This window comes from Glycine max, chromosome 7, assembly GCF_000004515.6.
Source record: "Glycine max cultivar Williams 82 chromosome 7, Glycine_max_v4.0, whole genome shotgun sequence".
In the NCBI taxonomy this organism is placed as follows: domain Eukaryota; kingdom Viridiplantae; phylum Streptophyta; class Magnoliopsida; order Fabales; family Fabaceae; genus Glycine; species Glycine max.
Window position 1 is genome coordinate 11,827,175 of NC_038243.2, and position 6,000 is coordinate 11,833,174.

Consider the following 6,000-nt stretch of genomic DNA (forward strand, 5'->3'; position numbering starts at 1 on the left):
TGATCCAACAAGAAGCATATATAAATAAGGCATTTGATAACCATTTTTCGTTGGACTGAATCACTATCACACAAATCTTCATACACCACTCACACGAAAATGGTTATCAATTCAAAGGTCACAATGTATGTTCCATCCCACTTTTAATAAAATTTGTTTTCGTTTACTTTTTTGCATTTCTATGAATCTTTATATTTTTTCAATCTTCATTTCTTCAAATCTTTATATTTTTCCAATCTCCATTTCTTCTTTGAACTTTATTTCTTTCCAATCTTATTTTTTATTACTATTGAAATTATTATTGGAACTGTTATAAAATGTACTGATGTAGCTCCATTGGAGCTTGTAGGCCTTGGATCTTCTTCATCAATGGATTCCTTTGCTTCTTGGAAGATGAATGACAGTGGAATGGAGAAGGAAGAGAGAGAGGAGATGCCACTTCAAGGAGAAGATGAGTCTAGAAGAAGTTCACCACCATAAGAGGCCATGGATAAGAGCTTGGAGGAAGAAGATGATGAATGAAGGGAGAGGAAGAGAAGAGCACGAAATTTTATGTTCTAAAAGAGCTCTGAAATCTGAAGTTAAATTTTCAACTGTTCAAAGTTCAAAAAATGCACACACATGGCCTCAATATATAGCCTAAGTGTCACACAAAATTGAAGGGAAATTTGAATTTCTATTCAAATTTTACTTGAATTTGAAATTGAATTTATGGAGCCAAATTTTGGAGCCAAAATTTCACTAATTATGATTAGTGAATTTTAGTTATGGTTCAGCCCACTAATCCAAAATCAAGTCCAAGATTCTCCACTAAGTGTGATTAGGTGTCATGAGGCATGTAAAGCATGAAGGGCATGCACAAAGTGTGACTATATGATCTGGCAATGGGGTGTAGCAAGCAAATGCTCACCTCCCCCTCTAAAATTTAATTGGATTGGGCTTCTCCCAATTCAATTAAATTTATTTCTAGAAACACACGTCAAATATTCACTTAATGTGTATGAAATTACAAAACTACCCCTAATACAAAAACTAGTCTAGGTGCCCTAAAATACAAAGGCTGAAAAATCCTACATTTCTAGGGTACCCTACCTACATTATGGAGCCCTAAATACAAGGCCCAAAAATAATGAAATCCTAATCTAATATGTACAAAGATAAGTGGGCTCATACTTAGCCCATGGGCCCAAAACTACCTTAAGGCTCATGAGAACCTTAGGGCCTTTTCTTGCATCTCTGGTCCAATCTTCTTGGAGTCTTCTATCCAATGCCCTTGGGGGGTAGGATTGCATCATGTACCATTAAAAATTATCATTGAAAAGTATGTTTCATCCCACTTTTAATAAAATTTGTTTTCGTTTACTTTTCTACATTTCTTTGAATCCTTATCTTTTTTTGGTTTGCATTTCTTCTTTAAACTATCCAATCTCATTTTGATTATTTCTATCAAAATTATTTTAAGAATTGTTATAAAATGTACTATTAGAAATTGTCATTGAAACTATTATTATCGAAATTACTAATAAGACTACTTGTACAAAAACTATTAATATGGATATTACTATTGAAAGCATTATCATTATTTTCATCAGTATATAGATAATTCTCTTAAGATGGAAACTATAGTTGTTTGTTTGACTAAAAAAAACTTACAATCGAAAATTAATTCTATGTTTCACGCTTGAACATTTATTTGTTAATAGAATCACTAATAAAAATTATTGTTTTATAGATAGAACCCATTTTCCAAAACTATTTACAATTTTCATGGTTAACAAATTGGCACGCTTAATGTGACTAAGTTGCCATAACTTTCGATCTTAAAAACAAGTCTTTAGGAGAGTTGCATGTGTTAGTAAGAAGTGGAAGGATGACTAATAATTCATAAAATAGTCAGAGAAACCACAATAGTAACAATACCAATAATGCTAACAATGTTGTTAGTCATGGAGAAAAAAATCAGTTAATCTCATCTACTGGGATTATGTCATGGAAGCCTGGGGAGTTTGGTTGATTGTCCTTTTGAGGATCAGTTTGATGATTGCCTTAAGAAGTTTGAAATTGCTTATTCACCATGGCCATTGTTTGTTGACTATGTCAACCAAACATGGATAATTCCCTACAAAGAAAAAATTGTTAAGGCCTGGACGAATAAGGTGATGCACTTAGGAAACACCACAACTAACAAGTATGAGAATCGTAATATTTTTTCTTAGGTTTTAGGACTTAACGTATAAAAATAGTTGTCTTTGTTTATTGTTTTTGGTGTATTTCATATGCAAGGTTGAATATGCTTATTAGGCCTTCACAATACTACTACAGAATAGCCTTGGAGACCTATGTAGTATTTGGGAAGCCATGAACAACATGATCACGCTGCAACACACTGAAATTAAGAAATCTTTTGAGACAAGTACACATGTGGTTGGACATGTTTTTAAAGTTACCTTATACAAAAAACTATTTGGCATGGTATCAAGGTATGTTTTAAACCAAATTGTTGCTGAGTGTGAGCGTGTGACTTATGTTGGTATTGATAGTTCTCATTGTGGTTGTGTAATAAGAACTACTCATGGTCTTCCTTGTCCATGCGAGCTAGCTAGATATGTTTTTGGTAGCATACCTTTAGTTGTAATCCATATGTTTTGGCGAAAGCTAAGTTTTTCAAACCAAGGGTTATCTAAGTCCAAAGTTAGCATAACAAAAGAGACGAAAACAATATCCAAGCGGTTTCAAGAACTTGATGTTTATGGTAAAGTTACTCTAAAGAGTAAACTTTGGGAAATTGCATTCCTTGATCTAAACTCTGTGTTCTCCTCCAAAAAAGATCAAAACAAAGCATGATCCATCTTACTAGGAGTATGTTGATGCATTACATTCTATGCAAAATAGTAATTCTTCAGTAAAATGTAGTGCATCATCATCTGACCAAGCAAGTCCAAGAAGGATTATTCCGATGTTGGATTAATTTCATCCATGCATTCATGATTCCATTGAAAACATTGTCAATGTCAAAGCTAACGGTAACTGTGGATATTGTGCAATTGTTGCCTTATTAGGTATGAGTGAAGATTCATGGTATTTGGTGTGCAACCATTTGCTTAAAGAACTTGCCAAATGGTCTGATGAGTATATCAACCTGCTTGGTGGCTTAGACAGATTTGAGGAATTAAAGTAATCCCTACTTGTTGATAGATTATCCATGGTATATAAATTTTGTTATTTTTTATTAGTTAAAAATTGTTTTAAATAAATGTGATTATAATTGTAACATGCGGATTACCATGGATAAGTGGATGAATATAACCGACATGGAATATGTGATTGCATCAAGGTATAATGTCAACCTTGTTTCCCTGTCTCTCCAACAAAGCATGACGCTCTATCCTTTTAGAAGTCAGCCATAAACAGATTGTTTTGTGCATCGCGTAATATGTATCGATCATGTGCATGGCAATCAATTTGTTCAGGTAAATGCATGACAATCCTGTTTTTTTAATTTATGTATTAAATTGTGTTATAATAATTTGAATGTGTATGTCCATATTTAATAGGTATTTCTAAGAGATTGTTGTCCCTTACCGCCTCTAGCTTTGCTATGGTCTACACATTGTCATCCCCAGGCAAAGTAGTGGTCAACACCATATATTAGTAGAATGCATCAATACACAAATTTGTTGATGTTAAAAACAAGGTATATTAATTTAAGTAAAGAGTGAACATTTAGTTACTTATGTAATTGTCATGCAACACAATAATATACAGGTGTTTCATTGGACAATCATATAATTATCTATTTTACTTAACTTTCAAATGGTTTATAGTTACTATGATACATAGGGTTTAGTGTTACGTGCTTTATAAGGGTTTAGTGTTACTTGAATACGTGGGGTTTAGTGGTACGTAACTAATTAGGGTTGAGTAGTGTGTCACAATTTAGGGTTTATTGGTATGTTAATAATGAGGGTTTTGGCGGGTTTTAGTAAGTAGGGTTTAGTGTTATGTCACAAGTTAGGGTTTAGGGTTAATTCAAAACTTAGGGTTTATTGTTACATGACTAATATAGGGTTTATGGTTTAATTCATGACCTATGATCTAGGGTTTCGAGACTAATATAAAAAAGTTCTTAAATAAAATTTATGTCTTCATGCGTCTTCCATACACCATCTTCGTCATGATCACACATATACACTGCGATCTGCAATCAAACCTCTGACGATCCATAGGTCCATGACATTGTATGCTTTTGTACCTTCAGTCACTATCCTTAAGTTGAGCAACCGTTCCAACCTTTCAACTATTGCTTGGCAAGCCTCCTATGACATTGACAACAATGAAAAAGGTTTATACATATTGCATGTTCAAATAAAATGAATAACAGAGTCAATTGAATTTATATTTTACGGTTGCATGTTGAGGTTGCTCTAAATGACCAGGTGCATCTGCAGGTGCTTCGTCCATAGCTGCTACCGCCACTGGGTGCTGAGGAATATCTAGTTCAACAAATGTGTCATCATGCACAATAGGTGGATCCCCAAGCTATGCCAAACTCATGAAGGGATGAGAAATCATGTAGAACCACTCCTTGTAGTTTGTTGCACACTGTCCAGGCACAACACATATCTGACCCACTAGTGCAAGGTATTTAGAAAATTGAATCCATCTATCATCAATATCTTCTATGCATAACGTTGACGCAACAAGGTGTGGAAGAATGGTTTGAACATACCTAAACTGTCGCACAATCCTCTCAGGTCAATGTATGACAACAACTGGACCTCATCGGATATGTCTGGGAAACAAAGAAATCAACTCAAATTCTCTAATTGCACAGTGGTCACCATAAGAAATCTAGCAGACAGCATCAGACATCAATCTATCAAGACGCTTCCGATACGTCGACACTGGTAATGCCTTCCCAGACTTCCTGTGACAGACACTTGGTTTCCTCTCATCATAATCTTCAGCAGCAATAGACTTAGCAATAGAAGGAAAATTCTTATAAATCCAACACTACATATATTTTGAAAACAAAAAAAATCAACACAATAACCAACATAAAATACATAACAAAACTAAAAAATTAAATTCAATTATAATTACCTGTAAAAAGTGTGATATATCCTGCAAGTTGTTTGGTGTTGCTCTTAGACGCATCATTCAAATTGTCATACATATGGACTAGGGTGGTAACTCCCTATGCGTAGCTTCCACTATGGGTGAGGTCACAAAAAGCATCTAAGAATACCACATGCACGTATGTGACACTCTTGTTAGCAAAGAGAGTACAACCTACCAGATGCAACAAATAAGCTCGAGATGTTACAGTCCACTGTGCGACATCACATTTGCTGCGATAAATGTCTCGCAGCCATGATAGTCAAACATATGCCCATGGCATTGTACTGTCTTAGCTCTTGCTTTATCTACACTCACTTCAAGCAATTCAACTAACAGCAACACCACTTTGTCCATATGAAGAGCCTCAAAGCTATGGAAGGCGCCTGTGATGGGCATATGAAGCAACGATACCACATCATCGAGGGTGATAGTCACCTCTCCTATAAGAAGATGGAAACTACTAGTTTCCTTATGTCACCTCTCCGCAAAAGTTGATATAAGTCCCCGATCACCAGTGTCCAAGGAAAATGCGATCAGAGGACTTAATCATGTGGCAATCATTAAGCCTTCAATCTCTAGAGCAGGCCTGCCGAATTTCCAAACCTTCCTTCCATGGGAGGATAACTTCAACTCAGGACATTCCTGAAAATAAAAATTTAAATCATTTCAACAATAATAACAAATACTTATTAAAATATGATTTATTTCAAAATATAAATACCTCTCCATTCCAAACAATCATTGCAACATGATCAACATAGTCAATCAAAACTGATGTGTCGTGGGGCCCACCTAGAAAACCCTTAGCATCAGGAACTACATCATCAACAGCTGCTTCTTCGGGCTGTTCGTGGATCTCGTTAGCTACATGATCCACCT